Source organism: Apis laboriosa, unplaced genomic scaffold, assembly GCF_014066325.1.
Source record: "Apis laboriosa isolate Shangri-la unplaced genomic scaffold, ASM1406632v1 scaffold17_cov146, whole genome shotgun sequence".
In the NCBI taxonomy this organism is placed as follows: domain Eukaryota; kingdom Metazoa; phylum Arthropoda; class Insecta; order Hymenoptera; family Apidae; genus Apis; species Apis laboriosa.
This window is the reverse complement of record NW_025222181.1, coordinates 2,425,683-2,445,468: the sequence shown is the minus strand read 5'-3', so window position 1 is coordinate 2,445,468 and position 19,786 is coordinate 2,425,683. Positions and strand designations below refer to the sequence as shown.

Sequence of the window (19,786 nt, the reverse complement as noted above, 5' to 3'; positions counted from 1 at the left end):
ATGATGCTTGTACTATATATGTACAGTTTTTAAGCCATATCGATTAAAAAAAATATATTCCAACGTATTAACAATGCGATCCAACATCTCGAATAAATTCCTCAGTAAAAAATTTGAAATAAAATCCCTAGTAAATACAACTTCTATTCACGAATCCCAAGCATCACAATATACCTATATTTTTATGTTTAGAGAAACTCGTTCTTTTATATTTCGTACACAATATCTCATATACGTGAAATGTTCCATTACTTTCTTACATAATATTCGTATGGAAGATATTAAAGCACCGATATTCTATGCTTCTTTTATTGTACGACGTGATATTTACGATTTGCATGGTATCTTTAAAATCCCTATACAAACGTTTCGAACAAAGACACTAGAAAGTATCGTTTCCTATACGAATATCTTTCTCGATTTTCGAGATATAAAAGAAGACAGTAATTCAGTAGTGACGTTATTATGGAGATAAGAATAGAAACATTATCCTTGACCATCATAAAAATCTATAATATCCTCATCTCCTTACTGACTATTTCATCTCCGAATATATATTCAAACTGTCATTCGTAAATTAAAAGCGTAGTATCAATTTAAGAATTTAATTTAAGAAGTTCGACAATGCAGAAACGAGAGATCCATGGAAACGGTAAGCCCATACCATATTGGAAAAGTCAATACTTGAGAAAAAGTATTTGAATTGCACGATACCATTGAGATGGCGACTACTCGACGAGAATAAATTACATTGGTTGGTACTCCTTATCAAAAACCACTAAATCCTAACCAACTTCACTCGCGATATTTTCCAATCGTTTACATACGAGAACAATGACGCCAAGTTTATGGATAAAGCGATCGCCTAACTAATATTGCATCCGATTATTTTCGAGTTTCTCTTGAATTATTATCACGGACACTCGATTTTTCTATTCTCATCAAGTAAATTGGAAAATATGTCGACTCTTCGTCAAGGATTCAAAGAATTTTAATTTTATAATTGTTTTCTTTGTTTGTTCTAGATTAACTCTGATTTAATATTTATATATATTTTTTATTTTTAATTTGTTTTATTAGTATTGAAATATTATATCAGAATGTGATTTAAAAATTGTAGGAAAACTAGTGCTATTTTTTTCATTTCCTTGAAATTTCGATTATTCCATATTTTCTACCAATGTTTGTAAAATAAGAATAAAATTCTCAATTAAATAAACGAAAAATAAAATTATATGGAATAGAAGAACAAATTTTAATTAAAGTAATAAAAATTGCATGCTTTGGAACAGCGTTAAGCAAATGATATCGCAATCTTCCAAAACTCTGGCGCATTATTTGAACGATCCAATTAAATGAAAACCGTGGAAAGACGATAGCAGAAAGTTCGATGTCTGGTAGATGTTAATCTCGCAAGAAACGAGAATTGGCCATTTCTTTAAATGTTTTATTCGAATTAAACTTCTTTCGTATATCCTTAAATATATTTTTTGTCTCGTCGACTTTCTTCAGGATTTGAAAATAAAATTTAATTAATCTTTAGAGGATTAGAAAAAACAGATTTAAATATCAAGATGAAAATTATAAAAAAAATAATATAAAAATATTAATTGAGTCTTATCTTTCAAATTACAGGTTATTTAACTTTGTATTACGAACGCCGGTATGCTAGCAACTAAATTGGAACACTCAGTGGTAAATATATAATTAAATAAATAAAATATAGCCAGTCACAAATTTGTTATAAATATATGAAAATTATGAAATAATTATATTTATTTCACAGATTTGGCAGATATTTAAATATATGGAAGAATATTATTCTTCCATAATTTTATAAAATATTATCATATTTTAGTGAAAAAATATAAAGTATACTAAAAATGGTGTACTAAAAAGAAACAAATGAAATTTAAATTTAATGATTAAAATAAAATAACAAATAAATAATAAATAAATAGATAAAGAGATATAAATTATACACTAGAAATAGGAATACCAGAAAAACGAATGCAATTTATCGTTTACAGGTTTTTTAATAAAAGTTTTATTTAAAAATATATCCTACAATTTTAGCAGGAATGTTCTAAGTATACGTACAAGTTTTTGTAAATCTATTATTTACGATACTTTCATTTATGACATTCCGTATATTATCCTTCCAAAGCTTAATAGTAATTCTCGAACAAATTTAATTCGAACTCACAAAATAATAAATAAAACGTTTCATTGGAAAGAAAAAGTTGAAAAAGTTGAATAGGGGTTAGGCGAGAGAAGAAAAATGGATTTGCAGCTGCGAATCGTGGGATGGCCGATAGGAAAAGCGGGTTACACCACTTTTTACGGGGCTTTTCCATTTGCGGTGGTCGCGGTTGCGGGATCAGACCCCCCAATGGGAACGTTGTATCGTCCGGTTAACTTCCCCTGAGCCAATTGGATATTCGAGTACGGCCTGGTATTTACGACCCCCTAAAATCGAACCATGGCGTTATCACGAATCGCCTCGAGCTTTTAGGAGAGAATGGTATATAGTGATTGAAGATCTTGAGTAAGATTGCATTGTGATTTGTTACTTGGTAGATATACAGAGTGTTGATATATTCGTGGAATACTTTTGATACTTTTGGATCCAATTCTTCAAGCGTATGTAATTTTTAACATTTAGGATTAATATTCTAATAGAATATATTTTTCTTAAAGAATATATTTTAGTTTTTAATCCTTCAAGTGTTTGTTTAATTTGTAAACTTGATTTTCCAAATTTATTTTGGCTTCAAGAATTTTTTAAAAAATTTGTTTTAAAAATGATTCTCTAAAATCCTGCAAATATATTAACATTTTATATTTTCATAACTCTAAATCAAATAGTTTTTTTTTTAAAACAAAATTAGTTAATTTGAAAATTGATAAAATTTATTGATTTTTTTAAAATGATTATTTTTATGAATTTTTTTTTCAATCATTTCTTCTGAATTTATTATTCAATGAAAAAGTTAATCGTATCATGTATAAGATTTGGCTTGAAATTAAACTTTGAAACTTAAAGAAACTTTTCTTTACTTAATCTTAACTATCTCTTAGAGTAAAGAAAATGATATTGAACGGTCAATTGATTTTAGACATGGGCTCTTTATCTCAATTACACTTTCCGCAAGACATTTCGAGAATTTTACTTTGTAAATTTTATTTCTTTGATCATAAATGTATATTATTCTTTCATTATAATTTTGTGTTGTTTTTATGTTTAATTTTTAAAGATAACTTGCATTACTTTGCCATTTTCTCAAATTTAAATTAATATAATTTTTCAACAACCTAAAATTAGGAAGGAAAAAACAATTAAAATTCACAAATTGTGAATGTTAATTACTAATATCTAATGTAGTCAAATATTTTTATAACTAACTTTACATTTTATTTTTCAGAAAAAAAAAGAATAAACTTGATTTAGCCAGAAATAGAGACAGAAAGTTAAAATAATAATGCAAATTTGAAAAAGAAAAAAGTAGCAGAGTTAAAATTTCATGAATTGAAAGTCTGACTCTTCAGAAAACAAGCAATGCGAAACAAGGTAACGTATGTTTCTTAAGAAAAGAAATTACTTCAGGAATATGAAACATTTGGTATATACAGTATCCTAGAATGAGATTTGGTTTGTTGACAATTGAGAGAGAAAAAGAGAGAGAGAGAGAGAGAGAGAGAAAGGGAGGAGGAGGAGGAGGAGGAGGAGGAGGAGAAGGAGGAAAAAGCAAGCAACTTTGACGCAAACAACTTTTTACCGGAATATCAAGGCGAAGAAGTAGTTCAAGATGAAAGCAAATGGAACAACCGCGGTCTCGCGGTTTCATATGAAACTTCTAGAGCGGCCAACTTTTCTCTGATCGATGAAAAAGAAAAGAAAAAATAATATGTATCGTTTGAAGGATATGTATCATTAAATTAAAACAAGATTTCCTCTCCTTTCCAATAAATGGATGTATTTACATGTTTAAGAGAATATTTCGATCTGGAAAAGAAAAATTGTTTACTTAACGTAATTTATCTCGTTTCTTGTGAATATGAATTAATAAAAGAATTATCAAAAAATGATGAAATAAATAATAATATATTAATAAACAAATATAATAACATAATTTCAATCATATATAACATTCATCAACATAGAATATATAAAAAATATGAACAACAATAAATATAGTAACCTAACCTAAATTTTATTTCAATAAAAATATATTACTAAGAATATCAAGCATCATTCATACAAACAAAATATTTTGATTTATCCAATCTAAGACTTTTGTATAGCGTTATAGAAGATATCTGTGTCCAGGAAGTTCCAGAAGCGAATAAGGAACGCCTATCACGCGGCATCAGCGTCGTCGAACTCGGATATTCAATAAGGAAACCGTCGTGATTCGTAATGCCGCTCTCCTCGGCTGAACGTGTCGCGAATAACGCGCAGATGAAATATCCTCGCAAGTTCTCTTCTAAATATGAATGTAAAGCCGAATGTAACTCGGAGTATCTCTCTCAGATGTCTTAAAAACTGAGAATCGAGTGAATACGACGGGTTTCCGTGGTATTCAGAATTTCATCTCGTTTCTCGCGAAATATCGTATCGAAAGGGATTCCTTTCATTTCTGAGGGAGTTGTAAATTTTCATATACCAAAGAAAAGATGAATATTCTCTGGATAAAAGGAATGTTTCGTTAATATTCTTTATCACAGTGAAAAGAGTGGAATGTTTCACGGACGATTAATTAATTTTCACTAATACCAATTAAAACGTGTATATCAAAGATATAAATGAAATGTCTTTTCTCCAATGAAACAATCTTTCTTGAGAACTGACTTTCTCCATTTATGTAAGGTAATGAATGATTCGAGGAAATGGAAGTACAACGAAGAAAATAATTTGATCACCTTGAATACTTTATTTGGTTTTGATTTAAAAAATTTGAAAAGAATCGAATCTGATGAAATGATAATCTGATAAAGTATATCGTTTTTTAAATTGAGGAAATTTCCATTAAATTTTATTAAATCACTTCCATTAAATCACTGTAATATTATTATAAATTATACTATATCTACCAATTTAATATATTTTTTGTGCTTCGACATCCGGTATTTTTACGCGAGAGACATCCTCTTCCTCGTTGCATGCGGAAGAGGAAACTGGAAAGTAAGCCTTTATTCGAGCCAAGGTTAATAAATAAATAGACGATGGAACGCGCAAAAAGAATGCACGATCAAAGATGATCATTTGCAATCAGTATTCAAACATATTTGTGGAACTTCCGTCGTCATCCTTAAATTATATGAATATTACTTCGTTCTTTCGATCAATGATTTTTCGAAGGCGATGTAATATTTTAAAGTAGAAGAAAAACAGTTGAATAAATTAAAAATTCTTTTCTCTTTTAATCTTTATAACGTAGGATCTATCATTGAAGCTACATTGATCACGGGCTATTGTTGCTAAATTCATGTTGCATACAACGTTGGAAAAGAAGATTTCATTTTTTATCGACATAACAGAAAATCGAAAACCTACTAGTAGAGAATATAGACATATTCAGCTGATTAATAATTTTTGTTGTGGTGACATAAGATTATAAAATTGTATATAAATTATTTCTCTTATTTGCAAGAAATGCAACAAATGACGGATTCAAATTCTTCGGTGTTATGCTTGGATAAGTGATAGATTTAGAATATAGTTATAATAGGTTAGGTTACTAATAGACAGCAATAATATTTAATAAGCAGCAATATGATTATCAATAAGAAATGGAAATGAAAAAAAAAATAGGAATCTAATCATGAGTGAAAATAATATGCAATCTTGTCTCATAAGATTCGTTTATTTGCATGTAAAGCTTCAACTAATGATCAAACAGCAGTTGAAAATAACAAATTCTATTTTATGCGAAGGAAAATCTAGAAGAGAAAAAAAAAGATATAGTATAATCAGTGATTTGAAATAATCAATTTAATGAATAGATTATCTCTTGAGAGAAATAAAGAAAAAGTTGGTTATGTTCACTATGAAATTTGATGAAATGCTAGGTTAAAATTGAACGAGGCCAAAATCCTGTAAAAGGATTCGTCCAACTTTTCGCGGCCAATTGCGGGGAATTAGGGTGAACGAGTGATGATATAGATATATAGAAGAGGAAATTTGAGCGGATTAGAGGAAATTAGGGGATCAAGAAGAAGAGAGAGAATTATATAGGCATGGTGAAGGATCTCGTGATCAATGCAAGTACAAAAGACGAGATATTCGAGGAATATTAAATTTGCCTGGTAAGAAGGTTGACATATTATACGATATGCTAGTAGAAGTGAAGCTTGATAAATCGTTGTTGAGAAACTCATCATTTATTATACTTTCAGCCATCTTCAGTAAAATAAATCTAATAATATAGAGGATGAAGCATATCAGGATTAAATAAATTTCTATTAAATAAATTTATTATTTCATAATACAATCTCTCTTTGAATCTATTATGTTTTATATATTTATCTAATAATATTTAAATCAATACAATATACAATAGTAGTTGAATAATTATGATTTATGGTGTAAGTAATCTTTATCAATCATTTTTTTTAATACATTATGAAACTTATTAATATTTTTATTTTAATTTTTAGCTTTCTTTTTTTTCATTCATCTTTTTTTTTATATTTAACAAAATATATGATTTTAATATTAAATTTCAATATTAAATTCTATAAGTTTGAGATATTATCCAACTTTTACCATAAAATGAATCTTTTATACTAAATTTCATTTAAATCTATTCACATCTCAATTCATGTTCAAATTCATCACTAGGCAACTAGAATCTTGCCTTTTAGTTTATTCAATAATATCCGCATTTACGAACCTGCGAGATTAGTCGCGAAATTCCAAAAGGACCATCGGCAACCAAAGAGTTTCATCTCGCGTTCCTTCATGCCTGAGGCTCGCTCAAACGATCCTCTGGGTCTGGCTCGTGCTGATTCCCAAAATCAGGCATCGGTTGGACGCTCCTCCGTAATCCAAACGGCATTCACGTAACCACAATTTCCTCTGAAAATAGCAGACCGGTTCCGCCTCTCCCCTTGCAAGATGTAATCCAAACCGTGGATTTTAGTTGGTGGATGCGTCAGAAATCTCGCGAAGCACGATAACACCGCATTTCTGTTCACTTAAGCGGATCATTTCTGCACGGTTAGAGGAAGGCCAACGTTTCATCTTCAAGCAAGCGAAAATCGTGATCGATGCCTTCGAGGTGAATTCATTTAATGGGATTAATTCGAATCTGGTGAGATGAAATTTTTTTTCTTTTAAAAAGCCAATTGAAATGTTCGATTTTACGTAAGATATTCGTGGTTTCGAGGCCCAGATTTGATTAAAAATAAGTGTTTATTGGAAAGAAGATAAAAGAAAGGATGATAAAAAAAACATGAAATTTGAACAATAAAATATAATTTGTCAAGAAAATTATGTTAAAATATTTAAATATTGAAAATATAAATTAAATTTTTTAATAAATAAAAATAACGAAATAATAATTTCTTAAAGAAACTTCAATCAAAATTTGAATTATATCTTCTACTTTTTATTTGAATGAAAATAATAGTAGCTATTAAAAATAGAACAAGAGATACAATTATAACTTCCAAATATTAAATCAAAGAATTGTACTGTGAATTTCAAATTCACAATTCTTCGATTCTCTATCTTCTCTTCACTTTAAAAGATTCTTCCAAGAGCTTTACGTCTCATAAACCAAATATGTACTTTATCTTATGTGATTTCAATTCACAGAATGAAGAAGCCATTGTCATAAAGCTACCAGCTTGAGATTCCAGATATTTGAAAAGATCCAAATGTGAATGGCGCTCGGTCAATTGGTAGATCGCAATAATTGGAATCGGCATTAGGATTCGACAGGCTAATAGCTCGGCTGCCGAGATACGAGCTACAATACGGTTTATTGGCACAAGGGCGAACAGCACCGTTCATATCGAGTTTCTGCAACACCGGCGACAATATTTGTAGTCGAGTCAGCTGCGCCTCTCGAATAACTCCTGTCCCATGTGTTCCGCGCGCGAACACGCGCGCCAGCTATGCACCATGACGAACGTGCAATCATTTTAATAGAACTGATACATATGATCGATGATCAAGATATGACGAGTGTCATGGGAATCGAATTTTGATTGGAACATTAAATATATTGATGTATCGAATATATTTTGAGAGAAAGAACGATTAAAATAAGATAATTAAGATCCAAAGTTTGAAAAAAAAAAGCGAAGTGAGATCAGTATGATAAGAGTTCAAAATAGATTTTTCTTAAAAATTTAACATTGTAAGTAATATTGAAAATATTAATATAAAGATCATTCAAAATAATCAAAATTATTGAATAAGCCAGATATTGAATAATTTTTTTTTTTTTTTCAGTATTTAAAGGTTTCTTCCTCGTCAACGCAAATACAATTCAATTTATTATAATTCATCTTCTCTAATTAAATTTTCTCTAAAATTTAACCACTTTCAATTTCCATTACATCAAGAATTCATTATCTGCAAACTATTTCACTTTGTCATTCTCTTTGTCGACATCTGTTCAAGAAAATCTCATATCTTGGAACGTGTTTTTCGCTAACCACAGGTAGATTAGATATCGGTTCGTACGAGGCTGTTGAACCGTAGCTCGCGTTCTCCACTGTCTCTACTGTATTATGCAAATGCACGTAGCAACGTTGCAGCCAGGCAAGTGGTTAATAATACATCTGTGAGTAATAGGCCACGCTAGTTTCCGTTTACCTGGTTGGCCAAGATTAAGGGCTTTCAGTCGAGGACACGCTCGATAGATTCGGGCTTTCTTCGAGGGGAAGTCGCCATGCCCCCTCCTTGCCTACGTTCCCAGTTTGATTATGGATCATGATTGAAATCGAATCGAGATTGCGACTACAAATTTACAAGTGCGCACAGGATAATTTGGATAACGAGGCTCAAGTTGAATTGGATTGATATTACGTAGGAATTTGAAGTTCTTAAGTTCGTTGTTTTGTATGAAATTGATAGGAATAGTTCAATTTTATTTAAAAGAAAAAAATTAAAAAATAAGAAAAATTAAATCTGCAGAGACTAGCAAGGTGTTTATGATTCTTAAAAGAGTTTATTGTTCAAAGATTTATGGGAGAATTTATACCTGAAATTTAATGCTCCTTACTAACGAGTGATTCTAATAATGTTTCCTTTTATTACTTCCGCGCGCTATTTTTAAGTATGCGCTCAGATCTTGGATAGTAAACCACTTCCTCCGGCCCATATCTCTACTTCAATAACCGTAAATTTTGATTGTCTTTGCGTGACAGATACTTCACTTGACTATTCTCTCACGTGGAAAATCATCCGTTTTGCAAGTTCGTCGCGTCCACGAGATCCAATAGTAAAATTATTTTTCTTATGTTTGAAAAAATTGACATCAAAATTAAAAGTTAAGAAAATTCAACGAAATAGAATCCACTCTGGCTACAATTATTGAATATAAAACTCAATAATTTTCGAAATTTTCTATGTCAACAAAGATTGACGCCAAAAGATCCAAGAAAATAAAAATTTATTTTATACGTACATTCAAAACATTTAAATTTTCTGAGAAATAATTTTCGAAATTTCTTTTATCTAGATGGCTCGAGAGTTTAAAAAAAATTCAGGAAAATATTCCATGAGAAAGAGAAAAGTAAATAAGAAACTGCTCGGAATACATCAAACAAAATAGAGCATCCCAGTGGCACGATATAAAATTTCCAACGTGGTCAGGATTGATGATCCGGCAATATGTCTCTCGTGAAACACGAGGCACCGTGTTCCACGAGCTACGTTTCCAGAGTAAGTGGTCGAGATGAAAGCTGGGCAAAGGCGTCAGGTGCGATCAACCGTTTTCAATAAGTTATACCCGACCGTCCACCCTCCATCGATCCTCGAGATCACCGTGTCAGCATGAGGATCACTTCCGCACGATTTTTGCGTGCTGGATTTTATGATATATCTAGTAAGTTTCAAATTTTAACACTAGAATTGCGAATCTATAATATGTAACTAGATATAGTAATATATCTAGATGTGTATTATATTATAGATTAAAATAAAATATTTTATTGTCAATATATTTGTGGAAAATCTTTGAAGAATCTATTTCAGAGATTAAAAAAAGAAATAAGTAAAGAGGCTTATTTATTAAATTATAAATATATATATAATCAACTTTTATGTTTGTATTAGAATTGACTGTCCAAAAGTGTTAAATACATTAACATATATAATTATATTTTTGTCTTATTAAAAAGCAATATTAATTTTATCGAAAGTATTTGGACAATTTCAATAATTGCAAAAATCTAAAATCAATTTGATTCGATTCGATTGATTTGATAATTCTAGTGTTAAATATAAAGTTCATAGATCTATATCGATTGGAAATTTCTGATTTTGAGAATCTTTTTTGATGAATTTTATGATTTTAGGTTTGGATTGGATTTGCTATTGGAAATGCTTCTGAGAATTTTGTCGATAGTCTTTGATGTTAAATCAATGTAAAATTTTTGAGAATTTTTTTATAGCTTTGATATTGGGAATTTTTGAAAAATGAAAAATTTCTAAAAATTGGAAGATTCAACTTAATTTTGCTACTAAATGTATCGAAAATATTTATAAATTTTTGAAAATATTTCCAATAATTCTAAAAATTGAGATTTGAAATTTTACGTTATCTTTTATCAATAATTTCTGAAAATCGAATCAATTGACAATCTTTTAAAATTGTTTCTGATAAAAATTTTATTTTTGAATCTATTAAAAATTTATTTTTAGATTTTTCCTATCTGTGGAAAAATTTCTAAATTATGGTAATCTTTACAATTTAATTTTTATTGCGCTAATCTTATCAAAAGATTTTGAAAAATCTATGACTAACCACGCGTGAACAAATGTCGTAAACATAGAAAACACTGTACACGTTAGCCGATTCTATCGTCAACAGCGATAAATCAATATTTCATATCGATAACTGTAATGATACTTTGTGGATGGCCTTGCTGTAAAATTCGAAAGCAATTTAATAGCAATTAAAACAAACGAGGAATGAACGGTTGAATAATTTAACGAGTGATAAAACGTTTGTTAAGGCCAATTATCGATGTACATTAACACATACCGATGATCGTGCAACATATAAACCAGTGAATAGATTAACAGGAAGCCATTGACAACAAAGTTTCCTTTTGATAAACAATGATCTCATTTCGCTATCGCTCGAAGAAATTCAATAGATGATTTCATCTAAACGATAATATTGTAATGTGAAGCATAAGTAGAAACAATGACAATTGATAGATAGATAAGAATGCTTAGAAGTTACTGAAATTAAAAGTTAAATAATACTAAGAATTTTTAGCGTATAGACGTAAGAACTATTTGAATAATTTGACTAATTGGATGTAGACAAAAACAATATAAATAATATACTTTGACAATGGATAATTGGATATAGCTTAAAAATTATTGAAGTCAAAGTTAAATATCAAAACTCTTTATATATAAATAATTTGATTACTTATAATTGAATATTAATACAATAATACAAGTTACATTTTTTGAAAACTTGATAGATTAATATGTTAATAAAAGCTATAACTTTGAGATATTAAAGAAAGAATATAACTTAAAAGAAGGTTGAGAGACACTGGCATCTCTCAACTCTGATCCAAGAGTAAAGTCAATTTCGAAACAATATCTTCTGTTCTCAGTAGAAACCTGGCATCAAGCACGAAGACAAACCTAAATTTCACCATTGCTAACTTGAACAAACGGCAACATACGTTAATACTCTGAGGACACAAAGCGATATCAAAGTCCGAAAGCCGAACATTGCTGTACCACAAAGTAGAGTCTTCTGACTTGTCAACTACAGATTGAGGTTAGGTTTACCTTTGAAGAATTTATCAAAAATAGATTCAACTTAGAAAAGGAATTAAAAAACGAAAAATAGATATTTCGATTCAAAAGTTGGGATTATTGATTGATCTTGGAATATATAAATTTTAAAGGATTCAAAGTATTCATAATCCATTTTTCGAAGAAAAATTTTCATTGTTTAAAAGATCGCAAAAATTTTGAATATTTGTTTAACTATTTTTAAATTTCTTGTAATAATTTCTTTTATGAAAAAATCTTCATTTTTAGATATTTGTACAGTAATTTTCGATTATAATAAAATTTTATACAAAGATTTTAAATATTGAAGACAGAAAATAATAATGCACGATCGAAACTTTTGAACAGCGCTGTACATTCCCGGTTGACTTCTAAAGGACTGGCATACAATCGCTGGAAGTGGATACTGTATTCAGCCAGACGGCTGTCATCCAGCTGTACCCTGGCGATTAGGTAATATCCCCAAGCGATTGCAAACTGATCGGTTTACTGTTAGACATTAAACAAAATAGATATATTCTAGATCTGGGTGTGTTAGATACAAATGCTGGAAGCACTATAATCCGAAAGTCGGTCAATAGTCATTAAGTTGTATCTCGACACCTGTGCAATGACATTTTGGAAATTTTTTATTCATAATTTTTTTTTTAAATGCAAAATTATGAAATTAAAATATGAAGAACTTCTGAATATAACTTATATATTCGAATTTAAAGATTGCGATCTGAAGAATATCTAGGATTTCTGGAAATCACTATGAAATTCGAAACTCATTTTTAGAGATTTTTTAAAAAATTATCTATATACTATAAAAAAAATTTTCCAATCTTAATCAAATTTAAAATTATTTATATATTAAAATTCAAAATTTTCATTGCAGCTCCAATCACAAGAAGAATCATTCTCCATAATTTTTATCAGTGAAAAATCAAAATCCCTAGGAGATTCCTAGATAAATCTTTCCAAACAACTTACGATCTTTGAATCACACAACTTTTGAAGATTACTGTATATACATATAGATATGCAAAATTTAAACCTCAAGAGTTATACAGTTCCATAATTCCACCCACGCCAAGAATCATTTTCAAGTACCACCCTCCATCGCCCACGCAGCAAATTAAAATTCCTAAAGGAGAAGTTGTACAAATCTTTCTAAACCGGAAGCGGCAGCCACTGTCCAAACGTTCCATCACGTTGCACTGAAACGAGTGGTTAGTTAACCTTGACGATGAGACCTTTGATTACTGTCAAACACTACTGCCTACGTGTTCATTACAAGATTCGATTTCACGATGTTAAGATCAGGATTAACAACGAAGCATTTTGATACAAACTTTTATCCTAATATCAAAATTTTCGAAGAGATTTCGATTTTATGATTTTTTCACTATTCTTATAATTTTCTTTACTTAATTTCGTAATATCAATACAACAAAATTTCAAGATATAAAATGTAAAATTAGAGATAATTAGAGAATTATATATTCTCAATATCTCGTTTATATTTTCATTTATTTATATGTTATTACATATATCATATACTTATATAAAGATACCAATACTTCTGCTACTAAAGCTGAATGCAGAAAAAGAATAAAAGAGGTTAGAAAAAAAATATTCTCTTCCTCGAGATAATGCACTTTTCCAAAGTAATAAGAACGAATAAATTACACGACATGGAAATTAAGAAACTGGGCCTCGAGAACACGATTTCCTCTCGATTTTTCACCGTTTGGCCGGCCACTGGCAAAAGGTAACACACGTTCACGCGTCGATGGCCAGGTGTGCCGTGGCTCGCGGAGCTTCACCGACTGAGAAGGCTACGATGTGTTCCCTTCCTTCGTGAATCGCGTGGCCCCTTCCTTCGAACGCCTTTCTACGCCTTCATTTTCCACCGCACCTTTTCTTCTTACAGAGGGAGGCTGTGCTAACTGTAGCGGTGCTCAAGGACTGGCGGAGATCCGTGAATCGTAACGGATCGAAGGTCTTGGCCGGAATTTATTTTTTCATTCGATTTTACGTGAAGCATGTGAACATAGATAGCAAGCTTTACGATTTCTTTCTTTCTTTTTTATTTGTAAGTATATTTTGTGATAGGAAAAAGAATTATAGAATTGTTACGATTCTTTTAATATTAATATGAAATTTCTTAGATATAAAAATAAAAATATTAGATAATATTATTAATTTTTTTTTATTTGTTACAGCTCTTATTATTGTGATTTTTATTTATAATATTATTGAAGATGATTTTTTTCCTTTCAACGACACGATTAATTCTTTAGTCACAATTGATAATTAATTACTGGACTATAAATAAATTAATCACCAGTAACAAAATCATTACTAATATTATAATGGTTAAATTATAACTCACTTACTATTTTCCATATACTATATCTTCTATAAGGATAACAATGGATGCAAAATATTTAAAAATTTGCAACTCTATGCAATTCAAAAGGTAAATATAAAATATATATTTATATAAGCATATTTTGACGTATTTACGTTTATTCGAGGAATATGCATAATTTAGGGAGCGACGAACGGCAACAAACGAGCCATTGGGAGGGGGGGGGTCAAAGTTATTCACGCCGGTGTGTAGCTGCGGCCAAACAGCGGTGAAGCTAAGAAGTAACAGCGGTGGAGGTTTACGGCCGATGCCAGATTCGTGGTAAATCTTTGATGACTTTGCGGCGAACGGTGCTGCCACGACCAACCTATATTTGCCTTTTGTAATTCACGGAAGCGCATAATATCTTGCATTATCGCGTTAATTAGTCACCCTTTAATCCCCCTACACATTAATTTAGGGTATATATTTTATACCCTAGGAAACGCGAAATGTAAATTGTGGAATGTTCCGTTAATAATAATGGAAATTTGAAGAAGGTAATTTTGAATTTTATCGATATTCCATAATATTTTCTCTTAGGCAACTGAATATAATGCAAATATAAGATATAAGGTATGTAGTGTATAATATATATAATATTGAATGTTTTTCAGAAAAGCTAAAGAAGCTAAGAAAATTAAGAAAGTAATTATAATGCAAAGGATTGAATAAAATTGATATAAGATACATTGGAATATGTGATATTTTGTGACATTTTGGATTATATAATATATCAGATAATAATATACATTAAAGTACATCAAAGACTATAAATTTAAAAAAAAAAGGTTCAAAAGAAACGTGGAAATCAACTTTATGCTCGATCACAAAACATATCTTCCTCGAAGCAAAAATACCAAGAATCTCTTTCTCTCTTTCCAGGAAAGTGTATTCAAGTATTCTCGAGGAATCTCGTATGATTTACGATAAGAGAGAGAGAGAGAGAGAGAGAGAGAGAGAGAGAGAGAGAGAGAGAGAGAGAGAGACAGCAGAGTTGCCTACGAAACGACAAGGAAAATTATTTTCGTATCCGTCCCACTTTCAAGAACCAGTCAACGATTTACACTCCTGATACGTCGATTCCGTGGCCCTTGTGCGACAATGTACAACATCCCTCCATTCCTTAAAAATGGAAGCAACGAAAATGCATTCCGCCTCGGCGGAATGCGCGCATGTTGCATGGGAAACGGAGACACTGATTTCTCCTTTATTTCTGCTTCGTGGTGATATGTCTCGACAGAAATATCCCTTGTATTCGTGAACTTTGATATTCGTAGGTGGACGTATACGTATGTATCGTTTCGAATATCGAGATCTTTTTCTTTGTCAAGCAATCGTGCATCTCTTTTTTGAAGATCTTGAATTTGGTTTGGTTAGGTATATACAATTTCGAGTATATAAGATTTCTTTCTTTGGTAAGTAGTTGTACGAGACTCTCTTTTGTTGAAGATCTTGGGTTTGGTTAAATTAAATATGTATCATTTTTTTTTTCCTTTTTCGTTTGTCTCTTTTTCATCAAGATTTTAGGTTAGGTGAATTTCTTTCTTAAGGATTTTTTTTTTCAGTTTCAGGAATTAATGTGAACATGTAATCGGACACTAATGTATTCTTATGATTATTGATATATTATTTATTCTGTGAATTTGAAGATAGAATAAACCCAACGTGATCTTTGTGTGTCATAAAAGGAAACTAAAAGGAAGCCATCAATGAGTAATACTTGACAAATTTATGGAATATGCAATTATGGTATGAATATTAATAATTTTATGCAAAAAGAACAGGAATTATAAAATATATAAATGAGACTTAAAAATAAATGATACAAACTCATCAGTACTTCATATTTATCTCCAACGACGCTCAACCAAAAATTCAAAATTCTGTTTCTCGATGTTCTGAGAACGTGTACATTCGGTCCTTCGATAAATCATTTTGATTTTTAGAATTCGGTCATCAAACACATCTCAACCTGTCAAGATAAATTTCCATACATTGTCGATCCATAATTCTCTCACCTATTCCCATATTCGTCGTTCCTCGCGGCATAGAAACAGAAAGGCCGCTTCATCATCGAGATTGAATTTTTATGTCGTGCAAATATTTCTGATATTGCGTTTTTCGAATAAACTCACGTGCTATTTTTTTTTCATAGTTGGTCCGTCATTATTCGATAATATACTACATCGAACGATAGATCGATATCTGTCAGGAATAAATAAGTTCGATATGGGTCTAGATGACGGAATTGTGTTGGATGTGCCATTGTTCGAGAATTTTATTGATTTTTCATTAGTTTGTGGTTGGCTACGGTTAGAACAAGAATAGAATAGTATTGAGCTGCCTTTCTGAACTTCTGTCATTTTTTTTGTGGCGCGTGAAACTAAAATTTTTAAATTTTTCTTAAGAATTAAGAAGAAATATTATAAAGAAAAAAAATTGTACGAGATCAAACAATTTATTTTTAATTCAATTTACAGGTGTATCTGAACAAAGATTAATAAATAATTCAAAGTGTGGAAAAACGAAAGGCTTCATCGATATCCCCGGCAATTGTGTCAGAATTCGACGATATACACGCGTTAGCAACAAAATGGCGACAAGCTGAACTGATTTTATTCACGACCTTTGTCGCGGAAGTACTTTAGATGCGGGTGATGGGCCGCAGAGGAAAAATAGCGGAAAGTTTTCCATTTTAGATGGGCCACCGATAAAGGAAAGAGAGGCACGTATAATGGGACGTGTCTTCTCTACGATTCCACCTCAAGAACGATCTGCTTGCACTTCTATCTATAATTCATCCTCAGAAATCGTCCTCATACATTCAAAATTATTCCATTATTTTTTTCTATTTATTTCAATTTTCTTTCTACCATAATGCAACAGAGAAAAGAATTAGATATAAATAATATATGATTGATAATTTAGAGATAGTTAACAAAGATTAGAAAACAAATTTCTGTAGAAAGATTAGAATACAATAACTGGAAGCAATGTTTCGATTATTATTGGCTTATTTGTGAGACGAACAGTAGAGTAATTAGAATGGTTGATTAAGTCTTTAATAGATTCGATTGTTATTTGATTGAGAAATATAGATAATATATAGCTACCTAATATAGTCACAATTGTGTATTCATTCTCTTTGTAGGAAGTAATATTATATACATCTTCAAAAGGAGGAAAGCAGAATTAAATCATTAACATAATATTAGCTGTAAAACATTGCAGTTAGTTCCTGGCTTCTGTTATTATGAAGACACGTTTCAAAAGATAAATTCTATGGTTTAAACCACAGTGTGGATAAACTGAAATTAAATCAAGCTATTTTAATGATAAATTTGACTTCCATAACTGAACACTTCTGTATGCATTAATTCATAATCCGTAATTTTATCGGAAGCAAATAATAACGATCAATAAAAAAAAAAAAAATAAGTTCTGAAATTTTCGAAAGCTTTCATTTAACACGTTATTTTTACAGATATCGTCCCTTGTTTATCGTTCAACTTTTATAAATAAAGTTTTTTCGTGTCTCCAAAAATAGCAGAGGCAATTAAGGTAAGCAAAGCTGTTAGTTCACCTTTTGTACATATATATATACGCCTTTCCTAAAATCTCTTTTTAGCGGATTATCGTCGAGCACTATACTGCGTGCACAAAACTGTGTTATACTGAGAGAAGTTTCCTGTACAAATGCGTCGCTGGAAATTCGCCTCGTTAATAGACACATTCGCAGAAATGCGTTGTATCATTAAAGCAATTATCTTATATTGCTAATCCTATTATCGCCGTACTATTCCTAATGTATGCGAAGATATTTCCAAATTGCGACGATCATCCTTATATTGCTTGAAAATTTTCGCAAAAATGAATTTTAAATTTCGATTACAAATTTTAAAATATTGAAAAAGATAGACATATGTATGAAACACTTTATCATCCTCAATGTATTAATTTTTCTCTTGTTAATAAAATCTAACCTCAAGAATCTAACCTCAAAGATACAAGCGACTGATTTAAAAATGCATTTCATTAATTTACAAATAAAAATTGTTAAATCTTTATTAAAGAATAATCAAAAACATAATGCAAAATATAATTCAAAATTGAATTAACAAAATTTTTCTCTTAACATCTCTGAAAATCTAACTTCAAAAGCCACAAAATCTCAAAGGACTCTTTTCAAGATTCGACATATATGTACGAAGCATTTTTTCTCGACTGATATTTTTATTGACTTGTTCTTTCAATACGATAACCTTATCGTACCCAGTTTTCTTTCAGTTCTCATATGTTTCCACGTAAAACGTCCCACGTTCGAGGGTCTATAGTCTTCGAAGAATTATTTACGAGGATGCAGTGAACAAGGACGTAATAAACATCGAAGCCGATTACGGAACAGAAGTCGAAGGCGTGCCAATGGATGACGTTTCCTAGTCGAAACAATGGAACTGTTTCGTGGAAGGCTGTACCTGGAAGATTAGCGGAAAGAGGGTGTCGATGAAATTGGTCAGTCGAGTGGAACATTTCCTGAGATGATTTTCCATGAGAATTATGGGTACGGTTTCCATGGAATAATTAATTTTTATGAGAAAATTAGATATTTTAGAATATTGTATTTGTGATTTTGAATCAATTTTTTTTTAATAACTTTTAATATTCTAGGATTGAACTATATTATAATTTTAATGGGATAAATTTTCACAAGAATTTTCAATATTTTGTAATATTAAAATATCTATCTATTCAATATTCACACAAAGCCAAATAATATTCCAATACCCATACAATCTTTCTATTTCTAGAAATTTCCAATATTTAAATTTATAAATGCATGCATCCATCCATCTAGCACAGTACAATACTTCTCCAAAAATCTTAATTTCCCTATGTTTAGTTACGAAATCTTTTTACCGATCATCGGTAACCGATCAACAAGAAAGATATCTTCGCCATTAAAGAGTTAGACATGAATCGTGACTCTCGTAACTCTTTGAGCACAAGTTTTTCACGATCGTGAAACGAAAGTAAATATCATGTATATTTACGATCGTAGCACGAGAGAAGAAAGAGATATATGTATATTTTATACAACAGATTGGCATATTGATATTCCGGAACGACACAGATCTACGTGAACGAATTGGGAACTGATTGTTGATTCTTTTTTTTTGTACGTATTTCACTATATTCCTTCGTATTTCACTATATTCCTTCGTCAACAATTTACGATTAGATGCTAATATTCTGTTTGAATGTCTATTCAAATGTATTTTCTTCTAAGGAAGGATTTATATGAAGTTATGAGAATATATAAATAAGGTGAGTAATAAAAAATATATTAAATAGAAGACAAATTAAAATCATAAAGTAATATT

The 19,786-nt window shown here is 30.4% G+C and overlaps 1 protein-coding gene and 2 long non-coding RNA genes across 6 annotated transcripts in view; 2 read left to right on the top strand and 1 right to left on the bottom strand.

Annotated features, from left to right (window-relative positions):
• The window catches only part of LOC122711723 (tyrosine-protein kinase Btk29A), a 159,448-nt gene that overhangs the window by 77,202 nt on the left and 62,460 nt on the right, over positions 1 to 19,786 (bottom strand). The window lies entirely within an intron of this gene.
• Positions 6,969 to 14,458, top strand: LOC122711733. The gene is made up of 8 exons (XR_006346167.1): positions 6,969 to 7,316; positions 7,823 to 8,369; positions 8,465 to 10,064; positions 11,818 to 11,987; positions 12,353 to 12,457; positions 12,885 to 13,218; positions 13,923 to 14,084; positions 14,215 to 14,458. It is a non-coding gene; the product is annotated as an uncharacterized LOC122711733 (long non-coding RNA).
• Positions 14,571 to 17,862, top strand: LOC122711732. Of its 2 annotated transcripts, XR_006346166.1 has the most exons (4): positions 14,571 to 14,902; positions 15,020 to 15,820; positions 15,971 to 16,154; positions 16,886 to 17,862. It is a non-coding gene; the product is annotated as an uncharacterized LOC122711732 (long non-coding RNA). The 2 variants fall into 2 exon arrangements; XR_006346165.1 differs by having other exon boundaries at positions 15,020 to 16,154.